This window comes from Sapajus apella, unplaced genomic scaffold, assembly GCF_009761245.1.
Source record: "Sapajus apella isolate SASKATOON/1434 unplaced genomic scaffold, GSC_monkey_1.0 scaffold134, whole genome shotgun sequence".
Lineage (NCBI taxonomy): Eukaryota > Metazoa > Chordata > Mammalia > Primates > Cebidae > Sapajus > Sapajus apella.
In genome coordinates, this window is record NW_022437074.1 from 3,447,935 (window position 1) to 3,465,343 (window position 17,409).

Below are 17,409 nucleotides of genomic sequence, written 5' to 3' on the forward strand. Positions count from 1 at the left end.
TGCCTACAGAGAGGCCCACAGAGGCTGCCATGTGAGACTGATATTCACCCTACCCTCTCTCATGATCCAGAGAAGTGGGAGAGCCTAGGAATACTCCAGGGGAAATCAGATCACCAGGCTTCACTTTATGTTTGTGATAATGTTGGTAAGTTGCTCAGAGCCATGCCTGGTTGTGAGTGCGATGTGGCCTGACGAGGATCCTGTGACCTTCCATTCAGTTGGACAGACACTGGAAATCCACCATAGGCCAAGGCAGCAGCTTAATTGGGGCCTTATTTGTTTATTCTGGGTTGTAGGTTGTTCCCGATGACCTAGCTGACTAGAAAGCATCGCAGGAAATGTGCAAGTCAGCTGATGAGCACTCAAAGAGTGCCCTGCACCCACTGTGCATCTACCCTTTTCCTGTCTCGCCTGGGCGACGGTTGCACTTCCAAGTTCAAGGATTAGCCGAGGTTGTCTAGATGCTTGATTAGCGTGTCCTTTTAAAAGGTCCATTCCTCATCTCGCTGTTTGCCAGCGTACCCTTCCTCTCCCGGACAGCCATACCTGCTTCCCTGGGTTAATGACAGTTTATGAAGTGAGGCACAGTGAGAGGGATCTGAAGCGTTTGCGGGGAGCTTGTAATAGGATCTAAGCTTTTCCCTTCAAGGTTGGTTGGTTTTTTAAGTCCACTCTAGGTTTATGGAGAGGAAAATTCATTATAATCTGACATTATTTGGCTATGGCCATGACATGGATTTATAGCCCATGTCATGTGCAGCTGGGTGAGGGGAGATGAATATGCCCCCAGTTGGTCTCCCATCCTGGAGAGGATTTCATGGCTCATTTGACAGAGGAACCCAGCAACCCTTCATTCAGGGGACAGTGCTCTTCCCAGGAAGGGGTATTCAGATCCAGAGGTGGTGGAAGGCATTCTTTGGCTATACTCATGAGGGTTTGAGTTAGGAGGCCCTTTGGAGCAGACATTTGACTTAAGACCTGAGAAAACACCAGCATTCTCTTACATCACCATATATGCAAGTATGATCGTCCCTGGAGGTGGCATACGCTCATGTCTTAGAAGGAGAAAAAGTTATTTGTTCTAGAAAAGGGTCATAATTAGATAGATATGGGATTTGTCCTTTGAGCTATCAATGGCATTGATGGCAAATATGTGTCCCTTAATAGATACAGCAGCTGTCACTGGGTGATGGCCTGAGAGTGACTATCAGAGTCTGGGCCCGTCTGAAGGCTGTGACTGTCCTCCAGGACCCAGGGAAGGCAAGAAGCCTTAGCCCAGGTGTCGCTGCATGGAAGGCCTTGTACAAGCCACTTAGTGATGTATTTTCCCACCTGGAAAGTAGATGTAGTAATAACTGGAGAAGACTTTCCTGTGTGTGTTTCCTGTGTGTATGGTGAAACTAAATGATTGTTATTGTTTTGCCATGGTGCTGTGGGCTAAGATGCTGGACAAATCTGAACTGTTACCAGACAAATACATCTAAGTCGGATGGAGACCCTTTTTTGCTTGTTTTTTTAAATCACATTATTCCAGTTTTCATGATATCTCAGCTTCCTCTGTTGCTTTGCTTCTAGAAAAATCAGTTTTGTCTTATATACATATATACTACCTTTTTCCTAAAAGGATCTAAGGGGCTTTATACAAATAGTATAGTTAAGCAGAATAAAACAATCTAAATTCATGTGGAAAGAAAATGAGATGCAGAGAGTAGAGATGATGAAGGTTTGTGTTTGGGGGAGGGTGTGAAAGGGGAGTCCTGAGCTGAAAAACTTGGCTTCTCCCTGTAAGGAGTGGTGGGCAAACGGACAGAAACAATACACTTCCCTTGAGCACCCATCAAATGGTGGGCACCATGCTTCACGCTGGGATAAAGCTGAAGTCAGCCCCACGCTGGTGGTCCCTCAAACGTCCAGAGCCTGTGGGACTGGAGAAAGGGGCATGAGGTGGCAGGTCAGCCTTCTGTGCCTTCATTATGTAGTTAGAAACAGTTCCCACAATCTCAGCCGCATCTGTGCCAGGTGTGCCCTGCATTTTGGATGTGCCACATTCGGCCTCTCCCTCACTGTACAGGAACCAGGATGTGAGTCTGGGATCAAGATCACTGAGGTTTGTGGATAATGGTTTGACTGGATTTTGAAATGATTATTTTCCCAGTGTCATTTCATTTACAGCTCTTTATGTGACCCTGGACTTGGTGATAGAAATCAACTTTGTGTTCTCAATTACTATGACTGTGTAATTTCCTAAGATTTAGTGTCTCCTGTGAAGAGTCCTGCTTCTGCTAGGACATTGGGCAGCTGCTCCATCTCTGAGCAGTTCGTGGAATACTAAGTGACAGGCACCGGTCCATTGAAAATGCCTCCCTGAGACTTTTGTGTACACTGTCGTTATTTATCACCCTGCACTCCTCCGCGTGTGTAGCTCAGAACTGACTCTGAATTAAACAGGCAGTGCTTGGGTTTGGGTGTCCTCTCCCACTCAGGGTGCCTCCCATTCATGATGAGCCCCAGGTGTATTGTGTGACCACAGGATCGTGACCACAAGCGTGGCTGTGGGTGGATGTGTAGGTTTTGGAAAATGATTACTTGGAAAATTACATTCTTATACCTGGCAGTCTTACCTAGTAAAAGTGGAGAAATAGCGGCTAGGTGGACTTTGCTGTGTAAACTTAGTGTGGCTTAAAGCCATTTCAGGCTAGGTGCGGTGGCTCACGCCTGTAATCCCACTATTTTGAGAGGCTGAGACGAGAGGATCATTTGAGGCCAGGAGTGAAGAGACCAGCCCAGGCAACAAGGAAACCCTGTCTCTAAAAAAAAAGAAAGAAAGAAAAAAAAAAAAGCCAGTCATAATGGCATGCACCTGTAGTCCCAGGAGGCTGAAGTGGGAATATCCTTCAGCCCAGGAGGTCAAGGCTGCAGTGAGTCATGATCATGCCACTGTAGTCCAGCTTAAGTGACTGAGCAAGGCGCTATTTAAAAAAAAAAAAAATCCATTTCAGTAATTCACTGGGACTGTTTTCTTTGCACTCCTTTGTGGGGGATGTTTCCCTGAGCCCACAGCCGGCACTTTATCGGCAGGGCCCCGTGCTTCAGCCACCCTGGTGCACATGTAGCAGCAGGCTGGTGCCTGTGATGGGGGTGGGCCCAGGGGCATTGGAGTGGGACTTGTCAGTCTGCAGTGGTGATGACACTTCGAAGGAATGGGAGAATTTCATCTTCTAACTTGCTGTTCAGTACTCTCTGTTCAACTAAAGTAAACGTGCCTGATGAACAAACACTCATGGTTGACGATGAGGCACAAGGATTCAACAGAGGAGACAGCCAACCCTGGGGTTACTGGCATGTTGGGCACTCTATCCGGCAGCCGGTTCCCCAATGTCCCAGGAGTCAGTGGCACTTACTGCACACAGTCTCTTGTTAATGTCTGCTTGGCTTGGCTTCAAGCTGTGGTTAGGTCCAGGTCTTCTGCATTAACCATCTTTGGACCAGCAGCCTCCAGAGCCATGTTTTCATGGTGAAAGGCAAGTCCCCAGGGACACAAGCCCATCTGTACCCAAGTGGAACCCGTGATGCCCTTCACCTTTATCTTGTTTGTGGGTATTGAATTGGCCAAGGAAAATCTTATGGCTGAGCCTAAGGTCAAGGGTGGAGATGTACACTCTGCAGAAGTGGAAGGTAGGGAGGAGTGTTCGCTGGGCAGTAGTATACCTGAGGCTCTGTGAGAATGTCTACTTTTAGCAGTCAAGAGAAGACAGATCTTAGGCTTGCAGGTTTCCTCATTCCAAAGTTGGTGGGCTTGTACTTAACTTTGAAGTGATATTTCTTCCCAGGTGAGGGGGAAGCAGGAAAGTAAGAGGATCTTGGGAACTGCTGTGCTCATTAATTTTATGGCAAGTCCATATATCACCTGGAAAACCATCCATGTGGTGTTGCGTAGTGGACCAAGAGCTGTGGTCTGGATTCCGCGCATAGCTTTTGGGAAGAGGCTGACATGAAGTATGCTACTAGCTTGCCGAGAGCCCTGCTCACTTCTGAGTGCGGCTTAATTCCAGTCATGTCCTTTGTTCTTCCAAGGCTAACCACCTCAAAGGGATTGCAGTGGCCAGTGGAGGGCTGGTGAAGATTCAAGCACACTGACAATTAGGCTAAATGAGCAGAGGCAGGTTCTTGCATGGAAGTCACATCAACTTGCTGGAATGACTGTCCCTTGACCTCCTCTTGTCTACCTGGTCTTCCTCCACCTCACTTTAATGCTGCTGTGAACTCTGAGCATTTAACTGGGAAAGTTGTCACCACCCCTCCATCACCCATGTCCTGCAGGTCCAGGACTGGAATGAGGGGCACATGTAGTTGCCTCGTGGGTGGGATTTCAAGGAAACAGGATACATTCCTTCCCCACCCCCTCACCTTTTCCCAGAAATGCCCTCATCACTCTTGCCTTTTGAAATCCTGTCATTGGAATTTCCTGCTTTTGCAGCTCTTGTCAGCCGGTTTCTTTTGAAACTCAGTACCCTTGGGAGCAGTGATGTGAAACCATCACAGATGCTGACCTCGCTGACAGACTGGGCAAGAAGAGTTCTGGGAGGATCTATCAGGAGTGTGGGGAGCGGGTGGGGCCTGCCCTGTAGTGAGGCTTAGGGTATGGGCCCTTAGGGAGGACAGGAGATGAGAGTTGGGATGTGACGGGGTGAGGGGGTGGTAAAAGGTAGAGGGTGAGGGGTGAGAGGGCCCCAAAAACACCCCCCGTGGGCCACGGTTTCTCTTGTTCTGCACCACTCCAGGGTGGGACTAGAGGACATTCAGATCTTCAGGATGCCAGCCAGGCTCCCCTCCTATTTTTTTTTATCCCAGAGATAGATAACAGAGTTCTTTCTTCTGCCTGCTTTTTGGGGGGCTCCTCCTTTCTTGCTGCAATGCTGTCAGAACCATAAAGAGCCAACATCTATGATTAATTTCAGTGGCCTGCACTGGTGAATGCATGTGGCACACAGAATACCTGGCTGTGGAGAAGCAGCAGCAGGACCTAGCATGTTGGCACTGGAAGGGAATGCGGAGGCCTCTTAGTTTAATCCCCTCATTTTACATGCAGGGAAACTGAGGCCCAGAGAGGGGGCCCCCATAGTTAGCCAGTGGCAGTTGGCTCTGGGGGTCCCTGGACAGCAGCACCCCACCCCAGTGCACTCTTGGCTGGGCAGTGTGATGGGGGCCCAGCCTGGTGGATGCTCAGCAATAGGAAGGGTAGCAGTGGGGAATCCCTTCCCAGGTCTACCAGACTGGGGCTCCACTGGGTCCTAGCAGTCCTAGCAGTCATCGAAATATGGGGTTTCAGTTTTCCGATTCTTAAAAACCCTGAGGAAGGAGTCTAGAAGAAAAACAACAAAAAAAAAGTCTACACTGATAGATCAGCTCATCAAAAGATTATTTTGAGACCATTCAGGTGATGTAAACAAACTTTCTGCTTTGTAGCACCCAGCAGTGAGTATCTGGAGAAGCTGGAAATGGGTCTCACCCAATGAGGGCTGTGAGCGTGTGCCTCAAGGGTGCTGCAGGTTTCATTTCATTTCTATCTCCACTTATCAAGCAACTGCTGGATAATAGTGGTCAGCTGTTTTATGTCCATTGCACATTATTGCATACTGTGTCTAATAAGCCTGTAGAAGTGAGTGCATTATCCTCACTGCAAATGTGGAAACCAAAGCTCTGTGCTAGGAACTTGCATCAGGTTCCCTGGGTGGCAATGGTGATGCAAAACACACACAGATCTGCCCATGTGAAAGCCCCACGCTCCTGACAACTGAGCCATGCTGTCTGCTGAGCCGCCTTTGTATGGCATGACAGGGCCAGAGAGAAAGGACTGGTTACGTACTGCACACCCAGAGAGACAGGAATGGGCACAGTTGCCACCTCTGCCGTAGGAAATGGAGTGCAACCTGCATGATGCAGTGACTGTTCTCCCTGGCTGTCCTGCGACCCCAGCTTCTGCCCTGGGCTGCTGCCTGGGCTGCTGGAGGGCACACCTTGGGGCACGAACATGCCCTACAACAGGTTGTGGGTTTTGTTGGGGTAGAGCACCCTCAGACCCTTGTTGCCTCTTGCATTCTCCATCCCATGCCCCCTCCATTCTCCATCAGGAATTCTACTCCTGGGACTTGGAAAGCACACACACATGCAATGTGGACTGGAGGCAGCTCTTCTGATTCTGACTCTGGGGGTGCCTTTCACCTGTTGGGCCTCAGCAGAGCATGCAAAGGAATGAGGGAGGGTGATTCACTGTGGGGAGTTAAGGATAGGAGCCTCTGGGATCGAGTTCCAGATCTGCTGGTTGGGAAAATGTTTTACTTAATGTGAGTGTGTTTGGAGTGAGCTGCCGAATTTCCACAGCTTAGATTCAGGGTAGAGGAAATGAGAAGAATTCATCTTTGATTTCCATGATGGTGGAGTGCATGTAGGCCCAGAGAGCAAGAGCAAGTCTGCGCAGAGGTTCTGTGCCAGTGGACACACTATTGGGGGCATGCTGACAATGGGAGGGTGTCGGGGAGCACACAGACCCCCTGCGGGGGCTAGAGCTGACAGTTCCCACTGAGAGGGAGGCAAAATTAGAGATGGCCGTGCTGCAGGAGCCGAAAGGCCTGCCTGGCCCTGTGGTTTGGAGAGCAGGAGCCCCATGGCCGAGCCCTGGGCCAGGCCTCCGGGTTGCTCCAGGGCTCAGGTTGAAGATACTGCCTCTGCTCAGTACCAGAGGGGACGCTGGTGGATCCAGGCAGGGGCTGCATGGTAAAGCCTGTCTGTAGTTGCATTCTGGCTCAGGGAAGGCGGGCTCGCTTCCTCCCTAAGGAGCAGTTTCTGATTGATGGTGGATAGCAGCTATTTTTCTTTTATCTTGTTGCCATGAGTGTTTATTGGGGTTAAACCTGCATCTTTCCTTTACACATTAATGTAGGGAGATACTGGCTTTGAGAAATGAGTGTAGATTGAATTGAGTTATTTAGGCTAATATGTTCCTAATTAGTGCAAGTGGCCTGCATTTTCTTAATCAAAAGAATCTACCCCAGGGAAAAAGTGGACTCGGTTTTACTGAGATACCAAAACATGGGTGTGACGTAAATGAGAGAGCTCTAGGAATCTTCTGGTCCTGCTGCACCACGTGCCAGATCATGAGCACCGAAGGAAGGCCTGAGGGCCGCCAAGATGCTGGCCTGCCCTACAGTGGGGAGACGGGTGATGCAATACTGCCCTGGGCCTGAGCTGACTGCAGGGCCTGGGGACACTGCCCGGGGGACGGTGCAGGGAGCCACCGCACACACTCCAGCTCTCACCTCCACGGTGGGAGACAGCCGGGCGCCCTCGTTTGCTTGGAGTACTTCCCTTAAAGTGGGTCTGGCTGGTCATTTTCTTTTACTTACCAGCTTTGTTTCTTTGTTTCATTGTTTAGTCCTCAGAACAGCCAAAGGAGAAAGCTGCAGAAGAGCTCACCAGGAGGTAGAGCCGTGTATGCATCCTCCAGGGCTGGCAGGCAGGAGGAGGTGGAGGGGTAATGGTCCTCCCGTGAGGAGAAGATACTTGGAGGGGGAGTCTGGTGATTCCTGTGGACTCAGGTGACAATGAGGAGGAGAAACTCAGTGTGCTAATGGTGGCATTGGGGCTGGCCCATTACTCTCCTTGGGCCCTTCTCCCTTAGGTGGAGGAAGGTTTGACTGCCTGATGTGGTGAGTGAGGACTGCATGAGGTGTGTATGCAGACAGAAGGTTAGTTAAGTCCAGGCTTGGCCAGGGCCAGAGTCATGGGCAACAGCGGTGATGATGGCAGATAACAAATCCTGAAATATAATAAAAATGCCCAGAGTACAGCCCAGAAATGCCTGTGATAGTCCCTAGAGGTGCCTGGAGCATGCCTGTGTTCACACAGCCTGGTGGTCTCCCACCTCGTGTGCCTGGGCCGCAGCCTTCCCCCCACTGGAGGCCTCTGTTCCCACTCCCTGCTTGCGGGCCTGCTGGATTCTGGCTCCCGTGCTCCTGTCCCGCCGCCCCATTCCCAGCCTCCTCCCGGTCTCCCCTCACTGTTGCAATGGAGTGTTTTGGTGGCCAGCACTGACCTCTCTTCCACCCAGCATTGAGCTCATGGAAGAAGTGGAGCTTTGCTCTTCTGTGGAGGAGCACAGAAATGCTGGTGACCACAGGGACCCCTGGTGTTGTCCACAAAGGTCTCCAGAACACAGTAGGGGATGGGTGGGCTGCCCAGGGCTGAGGCAGGACCCTGGTGAGCAGTGCAGTGATGGGGCGCACATCAGCCCCTTCCTAACAGCCAGGGCTGAGGGAAGGCGCTGCACAGAGCCGTGCTACACAGAGACGTGCCGCACTGTGATTCAGCGCACGTAGGGACCCTGGAAGCAGGGGACAGTAACTCCCTTTTGTGGTCAGAAAATTGGGGATGCTAAATGGCTGGCTCAAGCCACAGAGGTGCTGCCTGGTGGATTTGGGATTTGAACTTGGCTCTGCCTGGCTCCTAAGTTTGTGTTTGTTTTCTGTGCTCCCTGGAAGGACCAGCCAGCCTTGCTGCTAAGCAGCTGGGGACGCTGGGAAGCGAGTATTCTATATGCATCAGCCAGTGAAGCGCTTATCAAATGACCCCCAGATGCCATCTCACTAGGGGAGGCCATGTTTCTGGCGCCCTCCTGTCCCCACAATTCTGCCTGTGGGTGTTTTTGCAGGAGATCTTGCCCTGGGTAGGAAAGCCAGTAGCCGGGGAGGGGGGTGGCATTGGGCTGCTCCTTCTGGCTTGCTGTCATCTCCCTTGTCCTGCCTCCTGGGCCTTCCCAGGTCCACTGTAAGGAAGGACCTTGAAAGAGCACAATCCCTCGGGCACCGAACCTGGGGGCCTACAGAGGGGCAGCCCTGGGGGAGGGGGTTGGAGCCTGCAGTTTTCTCTGGGATTTCTTTTTGGTGATCTTGTCATTTTGGTGGGTGTTAGTTTCCTTGAGCATCTTCATTGTATTAGTAGCCATGAGTGTTACTGAAAGACATTTTTATTCTTAAAGCATTCAGGGACTGATAACCAAAATTATAAGACAAGCTACAGGAGATGAAATCAGTGGCACTCGGGGATTGTGGGACAGGACGTTTTCTCAAAGGCGGCTGGTGTAGGGCGTGTGGACTGGGAGGTGGGCATTCGGAAGGGGACACACCCCTCCCATCACTCTCCTCTCGCCCAGTCTTGAAAGCCACTGGAGTCGCATCCGCTGCAGAAAACCTTACGTTAAGTGATGTGAGAAGCAGTCACAGGGTGGTATTGGCTGGACAAAGGGCGTGGAGTGGCATCTAGAAGTGCGTGGGAGGCCACTGCCAGTGTCTTTGAGGCTTTGGTGATGTTTTGAGACTCTTCCCAGGCCGGGCAGATTGTCTTCCGTGTCCACCTCTGAGGGTGAGGTCCCTGCATGGCTAAGCATGTGTGTATAGAGTGTATGTGCTTAAGGATGTGTGGCCTCACACATCATATTGGGTGATGCTCTTGAACATGCTGACTTTAAAAAATCCACACTGGTCTCGTCGGCTTCCCTGATGACAGAATTTGGGAAACTAATAAAAGACATTCTGGCCTTGTGCCATCAGAAGTGAAGTCAATGTGGGGAACAGCTGCCTCTGGGTGGATGCTGCTTGTGCGCTGTGCTGGATGGCCTCTGCTCCGTGGCCGGCCACACAGTCCTGTCCCAGAAGAGGCCCAGTCCGCCATCACTCCTTCACCCATCTGGAAAGAGACCAGGGTCCAGAGTGGGGGTGACAGTGACGCTTTCCATGGAAGCTGCTTTAAAGAGAGAACAAATTAAGCCTGGCACTGGCCTTCTGGTTTTGGAGACTGAGCTGCCCTGCCCTGTGCTGGCAGTGCCACTCAGTGTGAAGGGAAGAACAGCTTCCCCTTTCCATACCTCTCCCTAACGTCCTGGGAAGTTGCTGAAATACAGGTGTTAATGGTGCAGTTAAGCTGGCTTAACTTCATTAAGTTAAGCCACCATTAAGCCAATCAATAGCATGCCTTTCCACAGCCATTGCACAAAACTTTTGTCTTAATTAGACTTGAGGTGCAAACTGCTGATTCTCCAGTGCAGTGTGCCTGCCGTGCTGTGCGTTTTTGTTAGTGTGTCTGGATGTGGTATTCATGCCAGGGCACCTGGACTGCAGGGTAATTGCTTGCCTGGCGGTGGGAGCCCAGAGGCCAGGGTGGTGCAGTGTTGTGGCCACAGTCAGACCCCAAGTATGTCTGTGCTCTGAAGGGAGTCTGACCTGTCATCTTTGTCAGTCCTTTCTGAGAGTCCTATAGGGCAAAGGTTCACTTGGGGCTCCTGAAAGCTTGCATTTGCATCTGTCCATGAGCCTGGTCCAGTGTGAGCAAGCTGACGCCTTGTGGAATCTGGATCTGGACCTGCCAGGATGTGAGTCTGCGCGTTAAGAGAGTGTCCTCCTTCCGTCCTGGCCTTTTTGGCTTCACTGGCTCTGCGTGGCTCCAAGTCCGACCTCTCCCTTCCTCCCACTCCCCTGGGGCACCTCTTTGTACTGCATTCAGATTTTTCCACTCATCCAGTTTTCCTCTTTTCTGCCCTGGAATCTGAGGGGTCCATGGCCTATAGAACAGTTTGCCTAGGATAAGCCATGACACATAAGGGGCTGGTAGAAGGCTGATCTCCTGCTTAGAATCAATGATGTTTCTGACATGGAGAGGTGGACATTCAGCCGCCTGTCAATACATGGCAGTAGGAAGGTGCTTGGACCCTGCAGGCCTGGTGCTTTGTACCTGTGGATTTTCAAAGTCACTTTATTGGAGGATTTCATTTCACTTTCAGTTCTGAAAGTAAGGGCCAGGCAAAGGCATAGGCAGCATTCTGTGTTGCTCTGAAAGAGGTAATGCTGTGCCTTCAGCAGATTTCCTGTTGATGATGTAAAAGTGTGGTCGAGGGATGTGTTTGACCCTCCTGGAAGAAGCACGAAGGTGTGCCCGCACAGCGGTGACTCCAGGGGGCCTTTGGTTGCAATTTGAAGGCACGCAGGAACCTGGAGGCCCAGAGAGGCAAAGGGCATGGGACGCAGGCCCTGTGGTCACTCAGCACGTGCTCTCTCAACCACACCACAGTCCCACACAAGGTCATCTGTGATTATCACCTGGGCGCAGCAGACCAAGTCACTGAAACCCCAGAACCAAGGCTTTGCTCCAGGTGGGCCTGGACTCTCAGCTCAGTCCCTAATAGGCCATCAGGGCACCACACTGAGCTGATGGCTGGCCCACTGCTATGACCAAGGTGCCTTTTGGATTGGCACATGGTGGGGGGAGCTTCCACACCGTAATTCTAAATCCCAGGAGCTCTGAAGCAGGAATCTTTCCACCTGTTTGGCACAGCCCATCTGATAGCAAAACCTGCTTTGAATTACCAGGAGCCCTGGTACCACTGGAAATGTTGGGTTTCCCTGCAGAGATGCAGTGCAGACCAGACCTCCCAGGAGTGATGTCTCACAGGGCCAGTAGCCATTCTCCTTTTCCCAAATCCAAACTCCTCCAACTCCAAATTTCTTGGCTGGTCTGTCCCCAGGGGTGGCAGTCAGTGCTGTGAGTCTGAATCTGGAAAGACAGTGAGCACCTGTGACCCCTGCCCCGATGGTTACGCCATCCTCCATAGACTGGCAGCACTGAAATGGCACACGCGACTGTCCTCGTGCTCAGCTTTGCACTGCTCTTCCCTCTCAGCACCCTCCTGATTTGCATCTGTGCTTGCTCTCCATGTTTCTGTGATATTATCTGTGACATACAGACAACAGCCATGGTATTGGCCTCATGGGGGGTTGTCCAGAGATGAAAACGACCCAGTGATTATGTGCCACAGAATTTTGCATCCAAAATTTGCATTTTAACTTTTTCCAAGGGACTTTTTTCTGCTCAGGTTCCATGAATGGCCCCTTGGTCTCTCCTGTGTGATGTTCTGTGGTCACAATCACCCTAGATTCCCGAAGCTCTGGTGGAGAGGCGGTACCAGTGTCTGCAGCCTGTAAGAAACTGCATCTTGACCCCAAACCACAGCTATAAATAAATTGACATATTTATTTGTGGGCCTACAGAGACATAAACAGTCTTGTTTTTTGAGGTGCTTAGGTAGCTCTGGGCTGCCCAAGACTTTGTGAGAGTACCAGGTTGGGACATCATGCTCAGGTGACTTCCATGCACCCTGCAAAGCCACCCCCCCCCGGCCCTGTTTGTGCTGGAGGCCGCACCGTCTGCACTGTACACCCAGGCAGGTGGTTGGATTTGTCCAATGGGAGGCAAAGGGGAACTATGAGATCAGGGTGTTCCCCTTCTCAGCTGTCTCTCGGATCGTATCAGAGGCCTCAGATCCCATCAGAGGCCCTCTGCATGGAGCTCTTCCCTGTGGCCTCTGCAGACCTCTTTGGCCCTTCCCTTTCAGGTCTCAGATGCTAAAGCTTCCCACTGTTGCCAGTGGTAGGGCGCTGCACTCCTATGTGCAATTTCCTAAACCCCGTGCACAGTCCTATAGTTTTCCTTTTGCTAACTCCCCTTGGTGACCTGATTAAGTGTGCCACTTCTCTATATCCAAGACCTGCCTGTTCAAATAAGTAAGCTAGAGAAAAGCTTGAGTTCTCATTCGAAAGGCTGAGTGAGCCCAGGCATGGACCATCCATGGCCTGTTGGCTGGCTGCTGCCAGCAGGGTTGAGCTGTCCCGTTGTCACATCACTAGCCTTAATACAGTCACACCAGTCTCATGCCCTGAAGTTGTCTTATTTGCCCAAATGACGAGGCTACCAAGAAGATGCTGTGAACCTTGGTTACCAAGAAGAACTCAGAAACCTAGATGCATTGTGCTTGCAGCCATTCAGAATAGGTGCAAGGATCCAAATCCCTGGGCCTCATGAACAAAGAAAGTTACAAATCAGGATGACTGTCATTAACTGTAATTGCTTTTGCATAACTCCTTTCAGAGTTATTGCAGGCATGGAGTCCGGGGAGTTGCCCATAGTTCTTAATGTATTGGGGAACAGGAACACTGAAAGGCATTCTCATCTAAAGACCAGTTCACAAAGGAGGCATTTGAATGTGAACATGCCAGCTTTAAAACCAGATAAAGCCAGAAAGTATGAGAGCCCACAGAGATGTCATTAAGGAAATTATTTCCTCCCAAAATAGAGCCACCCCAGGTGACCTCCCAAAACAGAATTTTTGTCATGTAAATCTGAAGTCACCTCCATCCCCTTTCTGTTGAGAATTGTTCTGTTTCCTGACAGCACACAGGGATTTTTGCAAGGCAAGGCGTTGTCACCCAAGGAAACTGACTTCTTTTCACTCCATTACATTTTTTTTCCTTGCCACGAGCCTGGGAGATTACTGTACCTGACCCCTGCCTTTGGAACATGGGTGAAAGTTGTCATGATGGAGGACACATGGCTGGGACAGCAGATGGCTAGAAAGCTACTACAGGAGGACTCAAATCACTTTCTCCTTTAGTAGCTTCTGGAAATCTTTATGCCCATGTGGTAGAAAAACAGATGGGTGTTCCGTAAAGAAAGCGGCACCAGTGTCTGCAGAGCATAAGAGATTGCATCTTGACTCCAACCCATAGCTATGAATAAATTGACAAATTTATTTGTGGGCTTATCAAGGACATAAAAAAATCATTCTGGCTGGCAAATGAAAATGGCATTGTGTTGCTCACTAACATTCGTTTGTCAACTGTTCTTGGAATAGGTGTTAAATTATAACTGAGGAGCTGGCGTTATAAAGCTGAACTGGGATTTTCCAAGCTGTCATATGAAAAGAAAATTATTAACTATCTCCTTTTCTATCCCCCCACCCCCCGCTCCCTCTGCAGAAAAAGCCCCTTTCTCTGCTGTCATATGACTTGGACTGCATGCTCTATGTGTACACGGTGTAATGAATGCCACATTATCACCCACTGGCTGGGGTGAGCCTTCTTGTTATTTATTTCCAACTGGAACAGGATTTCACATCCTATGCTCCCACACAAAGGAATCTTGGAAACAACCATTTCAGACAGTTCCTTGCGTAAGAGTTTTAGGTACTCTTCTGTAGAGAAACTGTTGTTGGAAAATGAGCTTGGATTTCTTGATGCTGCATGTCAAGGATTGGCAAGAAATGGTCTGGATGGTGCTGCTCTTACATGCACTGTTGGTCAGACATTAGGTGTGGTGGAAAAAATCTGTGTAAGGATCTCAGTAATTATGGGGAGGACCACGATGTAGCTCTGGGATGTCTTACTTTGCACTTAGATGTCTCTGCTTTTGGTTTTGAGACATCACATGGAAAGCTGTATTGGTTTTCATCCTGCTCCATGGGTCTCTGGTGTTGGGGGAGCTGGACTTCATAGTGTGGAAGATGAAGCATGATATGACTTCAGGAATGCATGCTGAGGGAAAATGTGTGGTCATGAAAATACACTTTGGGTTTTTTTTTAGCCAGAAACTGGGCGACAATGAAATCTTAAGAACTGGATAAATTGAGAAATCAGCTGACTTTCTCAGATCTTGGTCTCTTCATCTTGTGTATGGTATCACAGGCTTGATCCAGAGGATTGCCGAGGTTCCTTCCAGCTCTGCTTCTAGTTCTTAAACACAAAGCCTATGGGGCTTTTGGAGTAACTCAAGGCTTCTAATCTTTAAGTTTCAAACAGACCACTGGGAGGATCTTGTTAAAATGAGGATTCTGATCCTATATGTACAGGGGGATGCCTGGAATTCAGGATTAAACAGGGAATCTCTCTTGTGATGCCAATGGTGCTGGTCCATGGACCACACTTCGACTGCCACAGATATAGATGGCCAAAGCTGCATGGTCCTGGGTGAGCCAGATTCCTTCTTTGTCCAGGTGGCTCAGGTCTGGGTGGCTCCTTCAGATCTTCAGACACATCACATTATTTCATCTCTTTGTCAATAAAGACAGACAAGGAGAATGAAGTGAGAACTTTTCTTTCCAGTAATATAACACATTGCTGCTAGACACACAATAAATACTTATTGCAGTAAATGAGTGAGAAGAGAAATTAATGTATTCAGGGATACATGTACCATAAATACTGAAAGTCCCTCCCACTCGCCATACATGAACACATGCCTATGTGCATGCACCAGATTTCACTACCTAGAATCCTTATGTTCGTATTCTATAGCACCCAACTTCTATTTTCCTCAGTCTCCTACACATATTATGCCTAGATACACTATGTCCTCTGACTATCCTTTGGCCCACCCAATGCCTATCATTTTCTAGATCATTGCAAGTCCTCAGTCTTCCTTGAAGCCTCTGGATTCCTCCAACCCAAATGCCTTCCCTCCCTGTTGTATCCATGGTCTTCGGGAGCAAGGATGCAGACTCAGATCCAATTGCTGGCCCTGCCCAGCTACACTCAAGGGAGATACTGCTGTTGCCCATACATCTTTCTTAGGCTCAGGACTGGGCTTCAGATCCTTTACAGCACAGTGCTCCTGATGGCTTCTAACAGCTGCTTGAAACATCTTTTCCATCCTTGATTTAGACTTAAATGTTATTTTTATTCTTCATGTATATATTCTCTTCCTCTTTTGCCAGATGGTAAATTTGTTGAGAATAGCTACTATTAAATGTTTTCCTGGGGTGCCCGGCAATATGCTGGGTGCATAGTAGGTGCACATTAAATGATAAGCTGACTGTCTGGAGCAGCGCTGAGTCATACATTCTCGTGTACTGGTTTAATGCCTAACAACAAATAATCCCATAGCTTCCTTGATCCCAGAAGTGTTCAGAACCAGTCACCGAGCAGCTCAGATGGACCCTGATTTAGGGCACCTGTCTCATGAGCGTGGGGAGAGTGGGAGGGCACCCTGTCACATGATTCCTTTGAAAATGCTGTCAGGATTTTATGGAGAAATGCCAGAAAGCAACAACAGAGATCTGTTTGGAGAAAAAGAAACAGATTAATCTTTTTTTTTTTTTTTCATTATGCCTGAAGGAGAGGGAGGTTGTTTGCTCTTCAGTGTTCTACATGCAGCTGCCTCTATTGCTTTTGGTTGGACCAGGCCCATCTGCCCAAAAAGTGAGTGGGGGTCATGCATCTCAGTTCCTGCAGTCTCGCCTGGCTGCCGTGCAGGAGTCAGATGGTAGGGCCGGAAGGACCGGGCTCAGGGCCAGGGGCCTTTGGGCACGTGCTGTGGAGGAGCACTTGTGAGATGCACACGCCATGTCTGCACCCGGCAATGCCCTTGGAATAAGCTCATGCTACTGTCCCTGTGATCTGCTGAGCCCAGCCAGCCCTTCGTGGTGGGGAAATGCATGGAGGAATTTTGGAAGACTGGATATTATTCCAGTCGTGTGTGAAGTCCTCTGGCCTTAAGTCACTCCTCTTTGCTCCTCTTTGTCTCCCAGGCCAGGCCTTTCCACAGGTTTCAAAGTGGAGAACTCAAACTTGGTAAGGTCTCCAGTTTCAGGTGGCTGTTGCGTCTCAGCTCTGTCAAGGATTGGCTCCAAACTGAGCCATGTTTCATGCCTCCTCTGTCTAAACATAATATGTATTTTTAAATGTTTCCTTCTAATTAAAAGCATCATTTATGTTCTGTACAGAAAATTTGCAATGTATAAACATAATATTTTAAAATGGGAAGTAAGACTTACCCTTTTCAGAATCCAGAGAGTCCCCTTGTTAGTGTATTGGGGTTCCACATATGTGTTTGTTTTCAAAACATGGCTGGGATCATGTAAACATGAGGTTTTGTATCCTGGGCTTTTCACTTAATGCTATATTTAATTACTACACTAAAGTGTTCTCAAAATAGGATATTTCATAGCTGCAGAAGAAATCATTGCACATATTCCGATAATTGCTGTAACTGTTCACCTATCCAACATTTAGCTTGTTCCAGTTTTTCTCTACTTTAAATGACGTTATCCCCTAGTTTCACATTGCATTCCCTGATCTCTATTTTGGGCATTTTTCTTTCCTCTTTTGCCAATTTTCTATCTATAGACTCTGCCTGGAAAAGAATCTTGTTGGGATGGTGCTGAGAGGAGCACGAACCTGCCTGGTTCAAGTAACAGGAATTTGACATTAATGTATTCATTTTTTATTTTTTTGAGGTGGAGTTTCACTCTTGCTGCCCAGGCTGGAGTGCAGTGGCATGATCTTGGCTCACTGCAACCTCTGCCTCCCAAGTTCAAGCGATTTTCCTGTCTCAGCTTCCCAAGTAGCTGGGATTACAGGTATACACCACTTCTCCCAGCTAATTTTTTTTTTTTAATTTTTAGTAGAGACAGGGGTCTCACCATGTTGGCCAGGCTGATCTCAAACTCCTGATCTCAAGTGATCCACCCGCCTCGGCCTCCCAAAGTGCTGGGATTACAGACATGAGCCTTCAGAATGATATTTTAAAGGC

At 49.1% G+C, this 17,409-nt stretch overlaps 1 protein-coding gene across 1 annotated transcript in view; it reads left to right on the forward strand.

Annotated features, from left to right (window-relative positions):
* SH3RF3 (SH3 domain containing ring finger 3) overlaps positions 1-17,409 on the forward strand; it is a 360,308-nt gene that overhangs the window by 141,066 nt on the left and 201,833 nt on the right. The window lies entirely within an intron of this gene.